Source organism: Aquarana catesbeiana, linkage group LG03 (genome assembly GCF_042186555.1).
Source record: "Aquarana catesbeiana isolate 2022-GZ linkage group LG03, ASM4218655v1, whole genome shotgun sequence".
Taxonomy (NCBI): Eukaryota; Metazoa; Chordata; class Amphibia; order Anura; family Ranidae; genus Aquarana; species Aquarana catesbeiana.
Genome location: NC_133326.1, coordinates 661,464,381 through 661,486,358, shown reverse-complemented (window position 1 = coordinate 661,486,358; position 21,978 = coordinate 661,464,381). Strand labels below are relative to the sequence as shown.

The 21,978-nt window shown below is 45.1% G+C and overlaps 1 protein-coding gene across 1 annotated transcript in view; it reads right to left on the bottom strand.

Annotated features, from left to right (window-relative positions):
* LOC141133428 (A.superbus venom factor 1-like) overlaps positions 1-4,807 on the bottom strand; it is a 250,166-nt gene extending 245,359 nt beyond the window's left edge. Inside the window, exon 1 of the mRNA XM_073622813.1 lies at positions 4,789-4,807. The gene's annotated coding sequence lies outside the window, so the exon portion shown is untranslated. The remainder of the gene's footprint in view (positions 1-4,788) is intronic.
* Positions 4,808-21,978: the final 17,171 nt, after the last annotated feature.

The window sequence follows — 21,978 nt, the reverse complement described above, 5'->3', positions numbered from 1 at the left end:
GAAAATTCCGAACGTGAGAACGCAGTAATGTACAAGACGTATGACGAGCCGAGAAAAATGAAGTTCAATAGCCAGTGTGGCTCCTTCTGCTTGATTCTGAGCATGCGTGAACTTTTGTGCGCCGGACTTGTATACACACAATCGGAATTTCCAACAACAAAGTGAAGTTGGCGGAAAATTTGAGAACCTGCTCTCAAACATTTGTGGGCCGAAATTCCGACAGCAAATGTTCAATGGAGCCTACACATGGTCGGACTTTCCGACAACAAGCTCATATCGAACATTTCCCATCGGAAAGTCCGACCGTGTGTACGCGGCATAAGACTGGGATGCCATTAAAGTTCTGGGGAAATGTAAAGGCAGGCGTCCCAATACTTTTGGTAATATAGTGTATATGGCAGGGTGCCTTTCAGCCTCTGCCTGTGTGATATTCGGTAACATACAACATATAGTATATCGGTTATGCTGGCGATGTGCTTAGTGTCTCTTCCTCTTGGTGTCGGTGAGCAAGATCATATTGGCAGCTCTCTGGGTGGCGGTGGGCATGCCTTCCTTTCCACTCTTAGTCACTAAGTAAAGCGAGGACTATGCCTTTGTGTGGAAATCCTCTTTAAACAAACATGTCTGCAGAGACATAATCAGTAGTTCACTGAAACAACATTTATGACCCCCTCTGTGACTAGTATCCCCCCCCCCCTCAATTCTATAGCTCTCCCTCTGTCTTATCTCACTAACTGCTGCTATCTTTATTACCATTGATTTGTCTGTTTTTGTTTTTCTCTCTTTTTTTTTTTTTTTCTTTAACATTCTGCTTCAAAATGTGTGAATCAGTACTGCTTGGACCTTGAAGGGGACATACCCCGAAAGCTTGTCCTGAAAAATGATATGTTAGTGCAAATAAAAAAAGTATCAGGGACAGTACTCAATTTTCTCTGACATAATTGCACTAATATGGCTACAATCAAATCAAGTACTGAAACAACAACAAACGCTCCTGCTCTGCTCCATGAGCCAGCAAGCAATGGGGTCAGAGAAGGAGTAGCTGGAGATGGCCCAGAAAGGGAAAGAGTGCCTAACCCTGGCAGGCGTGGTTAGAGCCAAAGCTGCGAAGCTGACAGACACATTGAGACACCCGAGCACCATCTGTGACACCCCTAGAGACAGCAGATAGTGCCTCGCATGTAGATTAGGGGGCCAGACGCATGAATAGCAGTGGCGCCCTGCATTACGGGCCGCCACTGCTGGCACCATAATTTGTTAAAGCGGGAGTCCTGCGAAATTTTTTTTTTTTTAAAGTCAGCAGCTGCAAATACTGCAGCTGCTGACTTTTAAAATAAGGACACTCACCTGTCCTGGGGTCCAGCGACGTCGGCACCGGAGACCGAACCGTTACTCAGTCCTCGGGTGCTGCCGTCGCCATTCTCAGTGAGGGAATCAGGAAGTGAAGCGTTGCGGCTTCACTTCCCGGTTCCCTACTGCGCATGCGCGAGTCACGTTGCGCGTTCTTAATGGTCCCCGCTATCTCCTGGGACCTGTGTGTTTCCCAGGAGACAGCGGGGGAGTGCAGGAGGGGGCGTGACTCCCGCGGAAGTCTATTCCCAGAAGTGGGTGCAGATACCTGTATTATACAGGTATCTGCACCCCCTCCCCCCTGAAAGGTGCCAACTGTGGCACCGGAGGGGGGGAGGAATCCGATGAGCGGAAGTTCTACTTTTGGGTGGAACCCCGCTTTAAGAAGCATTGAGAGTGGAAGAAGGAAGCTGTCATACTGTACTGTATATAGCAGAGGGAGAAAAACCTACTAATATATATAAGGTTTGGCTCCTGCCAAATGGGCTAAAGGTCCAGTGTTCAAACCCAAACTTGTGTTCAGATGGAACTGGGAGCTCATTCCTATTGGCAACTATGCGATAATGGGATGAAGTCGTAGGGTTTCTGGTTATTCAGGATCTGCAGAATGAGAAGAAATCAAGGAGTGTTTGCTGTTCACTGTTTTCTCATTACCTTAGATAGATAACACCCCAAAGCTTAACCACTTCCCGCCCGGCCTATAGCGGATTGACGTCCGGGAAGTGGTTCAGTTATCCTGACTGGGCGTCATATGACATCCAGCAGGATAACATGCTGCCGCACGCCCGCTGGGGCGCACATCACGGCGATCGGTGGAGCGGTGTGTCAGTCTGACACACCGCTCCACCGATCTTGGTAAAGAGCCTCCAGCGGAGGCTCTTTACCACGTGATCAGCCGTGTCCAATCACGGCTGATCACGATGTCAATAGGAAGAGCCGTTGATCGGCTTTTCCTCACTCTCGTCTGACAGACACAAGTAGAGGAGAGCCGATCGGCAGCTCTCCTGACAGGGGGGGTCTGCGCTGATTGTTTATCAGCGCAGCCCCCCCTCAGATGACCACACTGGACAACCAGGGATCGCCACTAGGACCACCAGGGAAGGGGCAACATGTGGATGGCCAGGTATGTACCCCATGGCCATCCACATGTGCCCAATGTGCCCAGTCAGTACCCAATCTGTGCCAATCAGTGCCCACAAATGGGCACTGATTGGCACCATAATATTGCCTAGATGCCCTGCAATGCCAACCTTAGGAGCATCAGTGCCACCAATCAGTGTCATCAGTGCCACCCATCAGTGTCCATCGGTGCCACCTGTCAGTGCCCATCCGTGCCCACCTATCAGTGCCCATTAGTGACCATCCGTGCCACCTATCAGTGCCACCCATAAGTACCCATCAGTGCCACCCATAAGTATCCATCAATGCCACCTACAAGTTCCCATCAGTGCCGCCTATGAGTGCCCCACCTATGAGTGCCCATCAGTGCCGCATACTAGTGCCACCTATCAGTGCCCATCAGTGCCACCTATCAGTGCCGCCTATCAGTGCCCATCATCAGTGCCCGTCAGTGCCACCTCATCAGTACCACCTCATTGGTGCCACCTCATCGGTGCCCATCAGTGCCGCCGTATCAGTGCCGTATCAGTGCCCCTCAGTGCAGCCATATCAGTGCCCATCATTGAAGAAGAAAACGTACTTATTTACAAAAAATTTAACAGAAACAAAGAAAAACTTGTTTTTTTTTCAAAATTTTCAGTCTTTTTTATTTGTTGTGCAAAAAATAAAAACCACAGAGGTGATCAAATACCACCAAAAGAAAGCTCTATTTGTGGGAACAAAATGATAAAAAAATTGTTTGAGTACAATGTAGCATGACCGTGCAATTGTCCTTCAAATTGTGACAGCGCTAAAAGCTGAAAATTGGCCTGAGCGGGAAGGTGTCTAAGTGCCTGGTATTGAAGTAGTTAAGCATTAGAGCTGCTGTTAGAAATCACAGGACCCCGTAAAGCCCACCCAACCCGCTCTCCATCCTGAAGTGTTCCCCGTACCCTGCAGCAGCCGGCAAGAAGGAGAGGAAAATAATGTGTCAGCGCTGCCAGATGAGCACACAGGGGGGCCTGGCAGCAGGGGGAAGAAGATTATTTACAGGAGATATGAACAGTGTGGCGGGGGGCACTTCCTAAATTAGATCCCATGTAGTTCCCCCTAGAGCTGCTTAAAGCTGGTGAGAGGGGGAAGAGATGAAGCCGGCCTTCAGTTGGTGCAGAGAGAGCCATACAGTGGATCGGTTCCTGCAATTCCCCCCCCCTCCCCCGGCCAGTCACCCCCTCCAGTCCATGATCTGATTCCTGCTGCTGCCCGGGCCCCCCCCCCCGCTGAACTGATGGGGTCTGGGCTCAGCACAGGAGGGCCAGTGGTACCCCCCTATTAGTGGCCCTGTTGAGTATAGCTAGACAGATAGCCAATAGAACCTGCATTAAATAAGTGATCAGCGCAACTTAATATTATAAATATTGATAGGGAAAGCCCAAAACTTAAGGACTTTCAATAACGTTGACTGCTGAAGCCAAATTATAGATGATGTATTTATTATACAAGCCCATAGTTTTAGCTATAGGCAGGGAGAACAATACAGTAAGTACATGGCATACATTCAATATGATTGTTCTGACTGAAGCTGGGACCTAACTAGCTTTTAGACTGTATACATAGCTGTGGGCTACCTTGTAAGTCTCTTTGAAGTCTTGATTAACTTGTTGGTTATTTACATGGTTAAACAGATGGTCAATTACATAGTTACATAGCTACACAGCTAGTAAGGTTGAACAAAAACACCAGTCTATCCAGTATATCTGGTTAATCAGAATATATGGTTTTGGCTACTCATAACTAAATGTATTGATAAATAAATAGCTATTCCATTTACCCTATCAATATAGATGATTTAGCACTGTGCAATAATCTGTGCAAAAATTGCTAAAAAATGTGACTGTGTAAAAAAACGCTAAAGATGCTGTGCAAAATTGCTAGGTGCAAATATGAGCTGAGAGAGAGGATTCAAGAACCAGAAATTAATCCTACACCACTTAATCAGCACAATTGGGATATTAGAAGAACCCAAGCTGGATACCAAAATGGATACCAAAAAAAAAAAAAGGGATCCCCTGAGGAAGTCGCGTGGTGTGACGTAATGCATAAGAAGTGACCGGACTACTCGAGAACCGGAAGTGATGTAAGAGGCACCTGTAACGCCGTCCAAATTACAGATCTGCTGTTTTTTCACTACTCTGTTGTAAGTTTCCACTTGGCTTTTAAATAAATCAATCAGTTTAAACATTCTACACTATGGGAGATTCTTCTTTATCCCCTGTACATATCCGTTGGGAATGAACGTCCGTATGGACTAAGCTGGAGTCACCATCTAATATACAATACCTGGAGAGGGCCATCTACCATCACAACATCTTGGAAACGTCTCCAGATACACCCATCTCCACTGCTTTTCACTATCCATATGGAGGTAAGAGTCTAGTGAACACTGAGTGATACACACGAAGAGTGACACACCAGCAATTTAACTGAAGAGCACTTATTGAAGCACTGTCTGCAATTTGTTTTATCATAGACTTTATTTATCTTCACTTCATGAACTATTGCAGCACCACTATTTGTTGTGTCAACAGTGTGATAAAGTGGGATTATACGGATTATTAATTAATAGGATGGGTGGTGCTGCGCTAATCCTAGCTAAAGTGCAAGTGTAGTGAAAGCAATGTGCTCATATTGAGCTAAGTATAACCTACAAAGGTGTATGCAAAAATATATATATGTCCTGTTTACATATAAATATATGAAACAATAAATAATAAATAAGTGCTATCTCTAGTGTAAAATTAAATCCCTATGAACAGGGCACAAAACACATATCTAGAAATGCAATCTTTAGTATAAATAATGATTCTTCGTAATCTAGTTAATAATATAAAACTCACAATGTAAATAGTGACAGTGTGTAGAAGTACCAGCTCCTTATAAAGTGCAAAATCAATAGTACAAGTGAATTGTGGCGTGGAATACACATGCAACACAGGTGACTCTGTGTACAGAGAACAACGTGAAAAATGTCCAATCAATCACAGTGCTTAAAGTGGTGTTTCCGGCCGAAATTATAGTTTTTAAATAAAAATACCCCTATAATACACAAGCTTAATGTATTCTAGTAAAGTTAGTCTGTAAACTAAGGTCTGTTTTGTTAGTTTATAGCAGTAGTTTGTTATTTTATAAACTTACAGCAGGCCGTGGCCATCTTAAGTGTGGGCATCTGAAGCCAGACTGTATTTCTTCCTGGATCTCATTCTTGCAGATCTTGCACATGCTCAGTGCAGCACAAGCAGTGTAATAGGTTTCAGGTCAGGTTTCCATAGCAACGGCAGTGTCAGAGGAAGTTGCTGCCCCTTCCCAGAAGGCATTGCAAACAGGAAATGATGCGATGGGCCGCGGCCAGGGAGGAGGAAGTGAAAAATGAATACAGCAGATATACAGTAGGTGCTGAGAAAAAAAAAATTTAAAATATCCAATTCGTTTACAGTGCACAGTTTAGTGAGGGATGCTGAAGAGTTGTAAAAGTGGGTGGAACTCCACTTTAAGCATATAATCTTCCTTTATGCAGTGACACCAGCTTCCAACCATGCAAACTTGTAGTGCAATGCTCAGGTATACAGATAGTGCTCCTCTTCGTGTTCTCACACACAATAGTGGGTAATGGCCCCTTACCTTAAGGTAATAGGGTAAGAGCATTAGACCAATGCTGGGAGTACCGTCCTTTAGTTTCTCCCCTTTCACCTTACGGTCCTAGTCCCAGAGCATAATTCCCTCAGATGTTAGGGATAATTATACATACCATATACGGATTATTGCTACATTCATCTATATATATTACATGTGTCTCATTGATATATTGCATATACATAGGAATTTTATTATTAATATTTATTCATTTATTTTTATTTTTTTGCACTGAAATCATAGTATGTGCACAGATTCACATTTGTATTTTGCACAGCGCCATGAGCGTTCATTGATATTTGAACACAAGCTCATATTTGCACCTAGCAATTTTGCACAGCATCTTTAGCGTTTTTTTGCACAGTCGCATTTTTTAGCAATTTTTGCACAGATTATCGCACAGTGCTAAATCATCCACATTTATTTATAATATGAGCGTTCATTGGCATTGATTTATTTGAGCACAAGCTCATATTTGCACCTAGCAATTTTGCACAACATCTTTAGCGTCTTTCTGCACAGTCGCATTTTTAGCAATTTTTGCACAGATTATTTCACAGTGCTAAATCATCTATCATTAGGCCACCACTATTTGTTGTGTCAGCAGTGTGATAAAGAGAGATTTTACGGATTATTGCTACATTCATCTATAATAATTACATGTGTCTCATTGATATATTGCATATGCATAGGAATTTATTATTGATATTTATATAATTTTTTGCACTGAAATCATCTTATGTGCACAGATTCATATTTGTATTTTGCAGAGCGCCTTGAGCTTTCATTGGTATTGATTTATTTGAACACAAGCTCATATTTGCACTTAGCAATTTTACACATCTTTAGCGTTTTTTTTTTTTTTTTTGCACAGTCGCATTTTTTAGCAATTTTTGCACAGATTATCGCACAGTGCTAAATCATCTACATATATTTATAGTATGAGCGTTCATTGGCATTGTTTTATTTGAGCACAAGTTCATATTTGCACCTAGAAATTTTGCACAGCATCTTTAGCGGTTTTTTTGTACAGTCGCATTTTTTAGCAATTTTTGCACAGATTATTGCACAGTGCTAAATCATCTATATTTATAATATTAAGTTGCGCTGATAACTTATTTATTTTATACCAGTTTAGTGCACTCATACACTTTAGATCTAGCTGCTATTTATCAGAGTACTATATTATACATTCACTTTGATAGCGCAAAGGGCCTTACTTACGTTTAATAGAACCTGCATTGTTTAGTTAAGACCCCTTTCACACATAGACCGCCCCACAGTCGTCACAGTTAGCGGCGCTTTACCGGAACTGCAGAACGGAGCATTTTGAACCCCAAAGAAGCGGTTAACATGGGGTTAAAAGCGTCCTTGTTGCGTTTATCCACTGTTCCCAAACCGCCCCAAAGATGCTGCTTGCAGGACTTTTTTTTCCCATCCCGCAAGCGCACCGCCCCAGTGTGAAAACACTTGGGCCACTGGGGAGGCATGAGAGGCGCATTACATGTGCTATTTTTAGAGCTAAAATGCCTGCAAAGAGCCTCAGTGTGAAAGGGGTCTAAGCCCTGCTTCACATTGATGTGATTTGGCATGCGATTTGACACTTGCACAATTTCATTCTGGTAGTCAGTGTGAACCTGGGCTAAAAAAAAAAAAAAAATCACTGCTAATGTTTTATCATTTGTGAGAAATTCACAATACCTGTAATGTTTGTAATAGAGCACCCTGATGTTTAGGCAGGGTTGCTATCAAATTTATTTGCCAGGCAATAGTTGCCTTAGCCAATTGTTAGGAGATCAATTGATTTCCCCCTAATTCTGGAATTGCTGCACTTTTCTCTTCTGTCACCAGGTGGCATTGTAGCTGGTGACATTAGATAAGACAAGGGCATAGCAAGGACAGAATAGGAATGAATGGGGTATCTCAGCCAATGGGGATGGATTTTCTTGGGTCCCTTGGCCTGCTGGGAGAGCCTATTTATTTGGGTGCATAGCTCCCAACTGTCCCTGATTTCGAGGGACTGTCCTTGATTTGGAACAATGTCCCTCTGTCCCTCTTTCCTCCTCATTTTTCCCTCATTTTGGTCTGATCCATATAGTTGCATATAAAATGCACTATTTATCTTTCAAAAAGTGTTTCCCAGTGCTAAACCTTTCATCTGATTTCTAAATGGCTTCATTTGTAGATTTCAAAAGCCAATAAAAGGAATAGTAGTAGTAAAAAAAAAAGCACTTGTGGGTTTAACTAATCTTTTATTTTTGGGTTAATTCTCCTTTAAGGGGGCGTGGCAGGGGTGTGTGTCCTATGCCTACAGACTTTTGACAGAAGGTGTCCCTCATTCCAATCTCAAAAAGTTGGGAGGTGTGTGGGTTGGAGTCAGGTGATCGGGGGGTTCTGTGCCACCTGGATGGCTGTCTAGGTGGACATGTGTTGTAGTGCCCCGGGCTGCTAGGCCAGGAGCCTGGGGCATATCCCGGGGACATCTGGCTGCTAGGCTGTCTGAGGGCCTGTCCAGAAGCAGGATAGGCAGCGTAGGTTTGGGACTGCGGGCTTGTAGTCCTACCAGAAGTAACGGTTCCACTGGCAGGGGTCAGGGGTGGAAGGGGAGGCTGTCGCCACTAGGGGACCATCCACCTTGCTACCGGAGAATACTGTGAGTGAGTTGAGTGCCAGAGCAGACTTCTCGCCAGCCGGGGATGGTGAAGAGGTGGGAAAACTTTGGCATGTGCCGAGTCAGGAACCCAGCGGGACAGCAGAGGTGACACTTGTGGAGCATCATTGAGTGCCAAGCCAGGGACCCGGCAGGACAGCGTGGGTGAAGCTTGAGGAGTATCTGTGAGTGCCAAGCCAGGGATCCGGCAGGACAGCGGGGGTGATGCTTGAGGAAGATACTGAGTGCTAAAGTGGAGGAGTTCAGGGGATCCAGTGACTAGTGGATCTGAAGTCTAGTGAGAAACTGGGAGCTCTTTGAGTGAAGGCCCACAGTGAGTGAGTGTGGGATAAGCTGAGAACTGTTTGTGTTGCAAATAGTTGAATACAATTGCCGTTAGTAACAGCTCCAAGATTGTTGCCATAGGAGACAGCGGTCCTACCTATACAGAAGTGGTGTCCAGCTTGAGGCCTTCACCAGTATAGCTGTCTACCTATAGAGGTCTCAGAGTCTGCTAATTATCTTTGCATCTATATAGGGGTGTCCTGGCCCTAACCCTCTCTCCCACAGTTCTGTTTAAGAGACTATAAATCTCTTTGTATTCAAAAAGTGTCTGGCGCCCACCTGTTCATTTTGCATTACATCCACCATGCCTTGTAACCCACTCTACACTAGACATGTGTGCCGTCAATAAATTTGTTTCGTTTTGTTCTGTTCCGTTTCGTATTAAAATTAATTCGTAATTCGTGTCCGAAATTCAGTTCGAATTCGTACGAAATATGAATTTTCGTTAGGTTCGTAAAATTTTCCTAACAATAACGAAAGTTCGTTATGATAAATTTATCACTATGAGGGGCTCCCACCATCCCTGTGCTGTGCTGACTTCCTGGGTTTTTAACTTTTAGTTTTGTTAACTTTTCGTAACAATAACGAAAGTTCATTATGATAAATTTATCCAAAGTTCGTAAACGAAATTTCATATTTCGTACAAAATTCGTATGCATAAAAATTCGTATTTCGGATCCTTACGAATGTACGAATTTTCGGAAATTCGTACGAAACTAATCGCACATGTCTAATTAACACAGAATGATGTCAGCTCTCCCTAACTCTGGAGGTCACCATTAGGCCTAAAGAGGCCCGGTGCTACAGAAATATGCGTGAAATGTCAAATTCTGTTGCCTTTCGTGGGGTAAGATTGACATTTCCTAATATTCAATCCTAAGAGAATTAAGCCTTTTATAACATTAGAAGTTGTAAAGAACATTCAACCAATATTATTATTATTATTATTATTAATATACAGGATTTATATAGCGCCAACAGTTTGCCCAATGCTTTACAAAAAGAATATATATAATAAAGCCTAACATGATAGGCTAAAGCCGGCCATACATAGATCGAGATTGGGCCAGTTCAGCAGGGACCAGGCGAATCCATATATGTGCACTCTGATGCACAAGTTCTACCGATTGACTTCTGTACAACTGCCTTTTTGGATTTTTGCCGATCAGCACCACCAACCTACAGCAGCTCTCAGAATACAAAGGCACAACTGGGGGGGATTTCCTCCATCCACATCGAGTGTGTGAATAGGGGAAGCAAATCTTTTTTTTTTTTTTTTCTTTCGTTTTTAACTTGCTGGTTTAACAAAAAAAATAAATAAATCTATGGGCTACCTAAAAACATTCAGTCAGAAGAGGAAATAATACGAGGAAGACCTCTGCTAAGTGTATGGAGATGCCTGTGCTCTCCACTGACAGTATTCTGCTTTATGACCACTAGATGGAGCTGATGATTATAGTAAATAAGTGTTACGTGTAAACTACTGCAGAGAGTGAACTGCTTTACAGAATGGATACAATGTTGCAGAGACACAACTCCGTTGTTCACAATATGCGCTGCGATTAGGGTGCCATTAAAGTGGTACTAAACCCACAACAGTAAAATCAGTCTGTATATGCAGTAAAGCATGCTTGTTATACTCACTGTGGAACCTAAGGGGTTAATCCTCTGCATTGTGTAAAAGGCAGTTTGATCCTGTCTTCTCTGATGCTCCCCTTCTTCCACTGTCCACAAAACATGTCTGGATAAGACAGAGTTAGTGGAGTCAGTATGCACATGCTCAGTTTGGTGTGTATTGCTGGACAGTTTTTTTTTTCTTGGGAGAGTGCATGTGATCAGCACAGGGCCAATCAGCACTGTCCAGACAGAGGGCCAGGGGACCTGCATCCTGATAGGACAGCCAGTGCAGTATGAAAAGCCATCCACAACTCTGCCCCCAGCTACATCACTAGCCTAGTCTCAAAATACCAACCTAATCGCCCGCTTCGTTCCTCCTCCTGCTGTCTAGCTCCCTCATCACCTCTTCCCATATCCGCCTCCAGGACTTCTCTCGAGCCTCGCCCATCCTCTGGAATTCCCTACACTAATCTGTCAGACAGTCTCCAAACGTATCCACTTTTAGGAGATCCCTGAAAACTTTCCTCTTCAGAGAAGCCTATCCTGCCTCCTTCTAACAACTGCACTATTTTCTCCATTAGCTCATCCCCCACAGCTATTACCCTTTTGTATAACTTGACCCTCCCTCCTAGATTGTAAGCTCTAACGAGCAGGGCTCTCTGATTCCTCCTGTATTGAATTGTATTGTAATTGTACTGTCTGCCCTAATGTTGTAAAGCGCTGCGTAAACTGTCGGGGCTATAAAAATCCTGTATAATAATAATAATAATAATAATAATAATAATGAAAAGTCCTTCTGCAAGCTTTAACCAGGCACTCATAGAAGTCACAAGACTGCTATATACTGCTCATGAAAAAAAGTATTAAGCAGTTTATAGTTACTATAATCATGGGCGTGCTCACAGGGTGTGCCAGGTGTGCCCAGTCACACCCTAATCACCCCGTGTGGCGCAGATTCCACCTGTTTAGACCCCTGATATTTCACCCAAGCCCCCTAAAAAATACAACTGTAAAAAACAATAAAAAAGTAAATAATAAAAATCAAAACTACTGACATCGTCCACTGCCCTACTGACACCGCTTATTGCTCTGCTGACACCGTCAGTCAATATAAACATGCACACACACGCAAATGTGTTTGAGCTTTGGGGTGCACACCCTAATGCAATAGGCTGTGCATACTTATGACTATAATAATTGCATTTCCATGTTCTGTTTACTTGTACTGTGGGAGACCAGATATAGTGAATGCAGGGTGCTGGGTTTAGTAACACTTTAAGAAGTAAAGGCAACACAAACGGGTTGTGCATTTTGCCATGATTTGGAATCGTGGGCAGAATCATGCTGATTCCACCCGCAATTTCAAACGCCTAGGTGTGAATGGAGCCATGACGGCTGGTGCTCCATTACTTGGGGGGGCGGCAAATAAAGCCACCCAACACCCCCCCAATCGCTCCGTCGAACAAATTCCTCACCCCCATCATTTGCCCATCCACCCACCAACCCCACACTTACCCCATCCAGGTCACGGGCAGCTTTGGCAGCTTCCCCCCTGCTTCTGCTCCTGGCCAATACGGTCGCTTCTCCTCTCAGCCAATGGTGTCTCAGGACCTGCTTTCTGATTGGCCAGGGAGGAGAAGCAGGAAGACAATAATGAATATTAATTTGCTATTGTCACACAACTGGGTGGGCTCAGGGCGCAGTGCTCTGCACCTCGAGCAACACCCTTTTTGAAGCCAATTAGAGCCTCAGGCTCTAATCATGTGTTTAAAAGAAAAAAACATTGAATCCATGGGTCCCGGCACCCTGTATGTAGATTAGGGGCCCGTTGCATGGAGATTAGAGGTGCGGTGCCCCTAATGGAGCGGCCGTCACTAGAATGGAGCCTAAGGCTATGTACACACCTATGCATTTTGCATTTTCAGAAACGCTCTACTGTCCATTTAACATTAATTCCTATGGGTCATGTTCACATCTATGCAGTTTCCACCGATGCATGCAGCACGGTGCATTTTTGACTCCTTAGACTTCAATGGAATCGCATTAAAAATGCATGCATGACAACAGACACCTCCTCCTAGCAACATTAAAGTGGTTCTAAAAGCTCAAGGTTTTTTAACCTTCATGCATTCAATGCATTAAGATAAGAAAGCTTCTCTGTGCAGCAGCCCCCCCAATACTTACCTGAACCCCATTTCGATCCAGCGATGTGCACAAGTGCCACAGCACTCCACGGACTCTGCCTCCTCATTGGCTGAGACAGCGGCAGGAGCCATTGGCTCCTGCTGCCGTCAATCATAGTCACTGAGCCAATCAGGAGAGAGAAAAAAAAAGGGGGACGGGGCCGAGCTGCACAAACAGAGCTTTCTTTTGGTGGTATTTGATCACCTCTGCAGTTTTTATTTCTTTATCGTACATCAGAGCAGCTATAGTAATTACTATCTGGGTTATACGCCACCTATAGCCACCTTATATTTGAAAAAGCTGTCAGCCAAAATGGATGGTACCCCATTGGAAGGAGAGAAGATTCCTCCAGGTTTGCCTGTAATGCAGCCTTACAGTGCTTGACCCTGCATAATGGAACCCTGTGCAGTGTTTGTTCTGACCAAGGTGCTTTCCTGCAGGTTGATATACAGGTCCAGCGGAGTGGACCCCAGATTAAGGGGCGACCCAGTCTCTTAAGGTCTTTTATGACAAAGGTTGCAGTGATGGGTGAAGATTGGACTCCTGTTATGTTCAGAGTCCTGCAGCAAGAATGGTAAGTCTGCATTTGTTTGCAGTTTCTTTAAAAAAAAAAAAAGAGAGTTCTGACTGTCTGTTCTCCCAGTGGCCACTGGGAGCAGTGTGCTGTTTAATCATGCTATGTACTCTTACTCACGTGGGCTGCTGTTTCTCCTCCAGCCACTAGAGGGCGCAGGCTCACTCAGTATGGCCTATTTTTATATAGGCAGGAAGGGCGGCCATGCCATGTGGCAACAGGTTCAGTAGGCCTCTTGAGACAAATCAGCAGCCCATGGATACTAACAAAGTGTGAGTACTTACTATGGGAGAACTGCGTGACAGACAAGTCATGATTATATGCTGCATATTTACTGCTTATCCAGGGGGACTGTACCACTGTAAGTTGATACACCCCTGGATGGTTAGCAGTTCACTTTAAAGTGTTGTTGGCTGCTCTGTAGGCAGATGCAGCGTACTATACATGCTTGCAAACTTGTTACTTGAATGCATGTTTAAATATACACGTTTGGAAAAACATGAGCATGGGTGCATTTTAAGGAGCTGTATTTCCAGTATAGTGCATATGTGCTTGGCTAAATCCTGCAGGTCTAGTATGGGCCAACTGCAGTTGGTTGCTTGCAAACTAGCTGAAAAGCACGGTTGCTGGAACGCACGGTTGCTGAAGATACGTTTGCATAAATATACATGGTTATACATGTTTGCATAAGGATACATGATCATGGTTGCACAAAGATGCATGTTCATGTTTGCATAAACACGTTTGCATAAATATACATGGTTATACATGTTTGCATAAAGATACATGATCATGGTTGTACAAAGATGCATGGTTATTCATGTTTGCATAAATATACATGATTGCATAAAGATACATGGTTGCATAAAGATGCTTGTTTGGACATGTTTGTATAAATAGACATGGTTATTCATGATCGCATAAAGATACGTGATTGCATAAAGATACGTGATCTCATAAAGATACATGTTTATACATGTTTGTATAGATATAAATGATTTTACATGGTCGCATAAAGATACATGATCGCATAAGGATTCATGGTTGCATAAAGATGCATGTTAATACATGTTTGTTTGTTAAATATAAATGGTTATACTTGATCGCACTCCCACTGGCACCAAAGGAGGGGCTTATTTTACTCCCGCTGACACCAATGGAGGGGATTATTTTAATCCTACACACACCAATGGGGAGGTTATTTTACTCCCACTGACACCAATGGGGGGGTTATATTACTCCCACTGACACCAAAGGAGAGGCTTATTTTACTTCCAAAGAAAGACAAGAAAAGGCGGCGTCTCTGGGTGCAGACTGTAACACAATTTTAATAAAACAAGAGCTGTGATAAAACTCACATTTTAGCAGTAAAAATAGGCATTGTATGGTCCTAGACAAACGGGGGAGCATCAGTGCGGTCAGTCCCTGGGAAGCGTTTCTTGAGCTGGCAGGCCGTAAATGGCGTGACGGCCGTGCTTCTTTCTCAAGCTGATTGGCAGAGACCAGTGACAGAGAATATATAGGGGAGGGGAGGGGAGGGGGGGTGGCTAGGATGCTGAGTAAGTCCTGTGTGATCGTGCATCACAGTGAGGGGATACCGCAGCACACAAACGGAACGTGATATAAAACAAAAGGGAATCATAAAACATCATATAACATCATTGGAAGGCAGAAAGAACACAGCAATTACAGATTAAAATCAGCATGATAAAACAAACAAACATATATGAAAATGATATACAAATACGGTATGGTAATAAGGCAAAGGATAGCAATGAAAATGAAAATAAAAAATAAAAATAATAATAAAAATAAAAATACAATAAAAATAAAAATACAATAAAAATAAAAGCCATTTGGAGTGGGGGGGGGGGGGGGGGGAGAGTGGTGTTTGAGTAAATGGTGTACCTAATGTATGTAAATATACTATGACGCGGGGATGGTTGCAAAGGGGCAATTAAGTTAGATGAATGACAGGATAAACAGAAGAAATGAAGAGAATGAATGGGAATAAAATATATGGGGTGAAATGAAATGTTAGGGGGACTGAATGAAGGGAAAGGGGGGGGGATGAAGAAGGGAGAAATGTGTGAATAAAGGAATTGATTTAAATAGGTATATGGGCAATATGGAGTGGGCAGAGGGTGATGTATAAGGGCAAAGGGTGATGTGTAGAAGAGTAGGGATGAGCCGAACACCCCCCCGGTTCGGTTCGCACCAGAACCTGCGAACGGACCGAAAATTTGCACGAACGTTAGAACCCCATTGACATCTATGGGACTCGAACGTTTGAAATCAAAAGTGCTAATTTTAAGGGCTAATTTGCATGGTATTGTCCTAAAAAGGGTTTGGGGACCCGGGTCCTGCCCCAGGGGACATGTATCAATGCAAAAAAAGTTTTATAAACGGACGTTTTTTCGGTAGCAGTGATTTTAATGATGCTTAAAGTAAAAAAAAAAAAAAGTGAAATATTCCTTTAAATATCATACCTGGGGGGTGTCTATAGTATGCCTGTAAAGTGGCGCGTGTTTCCCGTGCTTAGAACAGTCCCTGCACAAAATGACATTTTTAAAGGGATAAAAGTCATTCAAAACTGCTTACTGCTTTAATGTAATGTCGGGTCCTGGCAAACGGCATGGGTACCCCCCAGTCCATTACCAGGCCCTTTGGGTCTTGTATGGATATTAAGGGGAACCCCGCACCTAAATTAAAAAAAGGAAAGGCATGGGGCCACCAGGCCCTATATACTCTGAACAGCAGTATACAGGCGGTGCAAACAAGACAGGCACTGTAGGTTTGTTGTTAAGTAGAATCTGTTTGTAATTTTGAACTGGTACATTTTTAACATGTTTAACTCCAGCCAAAAAATCTATTTTAAGCTTTTTTGAAAACATTTGACATTTGTTTTGCTGTCTGTGCTCCTCTTCAGAAGGTTTCACCTCACTTTCTGTCCCAATGACAAATGTTTTTAGAAAATTTGGGGGTTTTAGTGAAACAAGGATTGGTGATAAAGCATCAGGGTAAAGGAGAAACGTTTTTCCCATATTAACTCTTACAGGGGAGAATTTCCCTTTCTAGGGGTAGATTTCATCTCACTTCCTGTTGTCTCCTTCCGTTTGCAAGTAGGAGTCATTTGTAAGTTGGATGTTTGAAAGTAGGGGCCTGCCCTATATACTCTGCAGAAATTGTGGCCTTAGGTGGTGGTGTTGCCACAACACTGTAAGCCCTCACAGGGCCCTGCTGTGAAGTATTAGATCAAGAATTGTAATTACATGCCCCTGTTGAACAGGGGCAGAAAAATTGGGCCGATGGTGGTGGTGCTGGTGCCACAACACTGTAAGTCCTCACAGTTATTCTTGGTGGGTGCTGGAACGGGCCCTGCTGTGAAATATTAGATCAAGAATTGTAATTACATGCACCTGTTGAACAGGGGCAGAAAAATTGGGCCTTTGGTGGTGGTGGTGCTGGTGCCAGAACACTGTAAGTCCTCACAGTTACTCTTGATGGGCACAGAAACAGGACCTGCTGTGAAATATTAGATCAAGAATTGTAATTACATGCACCTGTTGAACAGGGACAGAAAAATTGGGCCTTTGGTGGTGGTGGTGCTGGTGCCACAACACTGTAAGTCCTCACAGTTACTCTTGGTGGGCGCTGGAACGGGCCCTGCTGTGAAATATTAGATCAAGAATTGTAATTACATGTCCCTGTTAAACAGGGACAGAAAAATTGGGCCTTAGGCACTTGTGCCACAACACTGCAACCCCTCACAGATGATAATACCTGTATTCATATCTTGAATTTCAACGGATCGTCGAGGGACTAGCGTGGGGGACCCTGAAGTGAATACAAGGACCACAAACACAATAGAAGGCTGCAGGGGGCAAAAAGAGGACTATTTGTGCAATAAAAGGGAGAGAGGAAAAGACAGGGCACCCAGTATACTAGCTTGAGTTTATGCAGAGGTGACAGATGAAAAATCACAGTGATTCCGATGATATTATGTACATAGTACACACCCAGCAAAGTAAGAATTAATAAGGACGGTTTGGTTTTAAACAAACGCTCTTAGATAGTGTGGCAAGGAAAGGGTGCCCTGGAAACCCCTGCATAAATTCAAGCTAGTATACTGGGTGCCCTGTCTTTTCCTCTCTCCCTTTTATTGCACAAATAGTCCTCTTTTTGCCCCCTGAAGCCTTCTATTGTGTCTGTGGTCTTTGTATTCACTTCAGGGTCCCCCATGCTAGTCCCTCGACGACCCGTTGAAATTCAAGATATGAATACAGTTATTATCAACTGTCCCTGAGGAAGCCTTCTATGGCGAAACATGTAGGACTTCATATACCTGTTCACGTAACCTGCCATCATGCCATAGGCGGGTCCATGTGATACCACTGCTCAGTTGGCTTTTTATTTCCCTGACTGTTTGTATTTTTCACTCCCTTGATATGTATGTGTATACATCTCTCTTTTAATTATCTGTGAATACAATTTTGTCATTTTACTTTATGGATTTCAATTATTGCTTGGCACCGTGATAACCCCCTGACCCTCTCTTGACCATTAATGCTCATGCTATTGGGATGAGGTGCCGTATTGTCATGAGGACTATCCAGTCACGCAATTTAACCTCACAGATACTTTAGTTGGAGCGCAGGAATGAGCCCTGCTGCAAAATATTGCATCAAAAATTGTAATTATACGCCCCTGTTAAACAGGGGATGAAAAATTGGGCCTTAGGCACTGGTGCTGGTGCCACAACACTGCATCCCCTTTACAGATACTCTAGTTGGAGCTCAGGAATGAGCCCTGCTGCAAAGTATTGCATCAAAAATTGTAATTACACGCCCCTGTTAAACAGGGGCTGAAAAATTGGGCCTTAGGCACTGGTGCTGGTGCCACAACACTGCAACCCCTCACAGATACTCTAGTTTAGCGCAGCAACGAACCCTCCTGCAAAATATTGCATCAAAAATTGTAATTACACGCCCCTGTTAAACAGGGCCTGAAAAATTGGGCCTTAGCCACTAGTAGCGGCGCCCAGGACCAAAAATGTTTTTACAAGCTATCAGAATGATCATTGAGGCAGAAGAGGATAATCACTCAGCATAACAGGATAGTCACTCAGCATCAGCATAGGCAGTCTTGAAGGGATCTGACATTTCAAAAAAAAATATTCGGTTACATCAGCATCAGGTGCTTGGTAGCTGGTGGTGATCCAAGACTGATTCATTTTTTTGAAGGTCAGTCGATCGACCGAGTCGATGGACAGACGCACTCTGTGATCGGTTACAAAGCCTCCAGCAGCACTAAATGTGCGTTCCGAAAGAACGCTGGATGCAGGACAGGCCAGTAGCTCCATTGCATACTGTGCAAGCTCTGGACAGTGATTCATCCTCAAGACCCAGTAACCCAGAGGATTTTTGGTGGGAAAGATGTCCAAGTCAGATCTTGCCCCTAGGTATTCCTGCACCATGTAAAACAGACGCTGGCGATGGTTGCTGGAACCGATCATACCTTGGGGCTGCGGACTAAAAATTTGTCTGAACGCATCGGTCAGACGGCCCTCTTCTCCACCGCTCCTTCTTTGACTGACCGAAGCCTCAGCAACACGTTGTCCAGGAACAGGAGTTTGTAACCTCCCAGTCTCTGGGAACGCGTTGCACAGACCTTTCTGCAAGGCCTCCCAAAGATGTTTCATCCTCTGCTCCCTCTGTGATGGCAAGATAAGGTCTGCAACCTTACCCTTGGAGGCCAGTATTGATCCCTCTCCTTGATACCACGAATACAAGGATCCTTCCGCAGGCTTTGCAGGATCAAGGAGGCCATGCAGCGTAGGTTTGCTGAGGCATTCGGTCCAGAGTCCTCTGGGTCACTAAGGACGACGTGATCTGCAGCCACCTCCTCCCAGCCACGTACAAGTCCATGGGTTTCTTGGGACTGTAAATGATCCCTTAAAGACTGCTGCTGATGCTGAGTGCCAGGCTCCGCCTCCATGCTGACACAATCCTCCTCTTCCTCATCTTCCTCCTCGTCCTCCTCCTCCTCCTCTTCCTGTGTGATCGATGGGTACGCAGGAACACTGTCTGGATAAAGGGGACCTTGAGAGCTAAGGAAGTCCTCCTCTTCCTGCCTCTGTTCTGCCTCAAGTGCCCTGTCCATTATTCCACGCAGCGTGTGCTTCAACAGGTGGACAAGGGGGACAGTGTCACTGATGCATGCACTGTCACTGCTCACCATCCTCGTGGCCTCCTCAAATGGTGACAGGACAGTGCATGCGTCCTGATCATGACCCACTGGCGTGGGGAAAAAAAACAAGCTCCCCTGACCCTGTCCTGGTGCCATAGTCGTACAGGTACTCATTGATGGCCCTCTGCTGCGTGTGCAGCCGCTGCAGCATGGCCAACGTTGAGTTCCACCTGGTGGGCATGTCACAGATTAGGCGGTTCTTGGGCAGGTTAAATTCCTTTTGGAGGTCTGCCGAGCACTGGCATTATATGACGGGTGGAAATGCACACAGACTTTCCTGGCCTGCCTCAGGACATCCTGTAAGCCTGGGTACCTGCCCAAGAACCGCTGCACCACCAAGTTAAGGACGTGAGCCAAACAGGGCACATGGGTGAGTTGTCCCTGTCGGAGGGCGGAGAGGAGGTCGGTGCCATTGTCGCAAACCACCATTCCTGCCTTAAGTTGGCGTGGCGTCAACCACCTCTGAACCTGTCCCTGCAGAGCTGACAGAATCTCTGCCCCAGTGTGGCTCCTGTCACCCAAGCACACCAGCACAAGCACCGCATGGCATCTTTTGGCCTGTGTACTTGAGTAGCCCCTTAAACGCCTACGGAGCACCGCTGGTTCCGAGGACAAAGCACAGGAAGAGGCCATGGAGGAAGAAGAAGAGGAGGGGGTGGAGGAGAGAGGTGTGTCAGAATCACCAGTACTGGCATTTTGGAGGCGTGATGGCGAAACAACCTCCAACACTACTGCACATTGTCCTGCATCCTTCCCAGCTGCCAGCAAAGTCACCCAATGCACCGTGAAACTTGGGTAATGTCCCTGTCCATGCCTGCTGGACCATGAGCCACTGAGGAACCGCACATTCCACAAACTCACTGAAGGGGGCAGAGTCTACCAACTGAAAAGGTAGCAGTTGAAGTGCATTCAAGCGCTGGGCATGTGGATGGCTGGGAACTTCTTTCTGTGGTGCAGCAGCTGGGGCAGGGAAATTTGCCTGGTACAATCTGACGTCGGTGTACCGATAGTAGATTGCCCGCAAGTACTTGGCTGTGACACACCTAATTCTACACCTTCATTCCTCTCAGTGCAGGTCTCAGAGAGGACTGAAGGTATAGTGGGGTTGGAGATCCCAGCTGATGAGGAGCAAGGAGAGGTCCTCTTTGTTCTTTGGTGTGGGTCTTTTAGGTATGCTTGCCAATGAACTGCATGGCAGGTCAACATATGTCTGGTCAAGCATGTGGTGCCCAAGCGGTAGATGTTTTGGCCACGCGAGATACGCTTGAGACATATGTTGCAAATAGCAGCGGTGGGATCTGATGCACTCGTCTCAAAAAAGGCCCACACCAAAGAACTTTTGGAATAACATGCAGAGACAGCAGCGCCCTGCAAAAGCAGAGCTCTGCAGTGTGATGCAGTCAGTGTGCTGCCCTTAGGCTGGCCCCTGGAGGGCATCCTGCCTCGTTTGTGATGTGCCTCCTCCCCCTCCTCCTCCTCTCTCCTATCAGGCACCCACGTGGAGTCAGTGACCTCATCATCCCCTCCCTCATTAGTGCAAACCTGGCAGTATGCTGCAGCAGGGGGAACATGACTGCCAAATTGCTGTCTTTCTTGGGCACCCCCCTCTGTCTGGGCTCACGTTACTTCCTTCCTCTAGCTGAGTACCATCATCGGAGCCTTCAAAACGCTGGGCATCCTCCTGGAGCATGTACCCAACACTGTGATCAAACAGTTTGAGGGACTACTCAGGAGGACATGGTGGGGCTAGGGAAGGAGTCACTGATGCAATTGAGCCGAGGGAAGAGGCTGCGTTGGCAGCTGCTTTTCCAGACAAAGTACCCTGAGTCTGGGTGAGAGAGGATGAGGACGATGAGACCAGCTTGGTCATCCACTCGACCAAGTCTTCCGCATGTTGCAGCTCAACACGGCCAGCTGCCGAAAAAAAGGCCAAGCGTGTCCCATGGCCATGTGCTGATGAGGATGCACCGTGTCCACGACCAGCACTGTTACCTTTAGACACAGAGCCTGCTTGCCCTCTTTTATTGGCTTGTGACTGTCTGCCTTTCCTTGTTGGCCTTCCAGACATACTATTGGCCTGCAGTGAGCTGCACAAAACTGGGATGTATATAAATAAGGAAAAAAAGGAAGGAAAGAAGTGGGGGGGTGGTTGGTGGGGGGAATAGAGGCATACTCACAAAGGGTCCGCCACCCCCATGGGGGGAATAATGGGGAATAAACC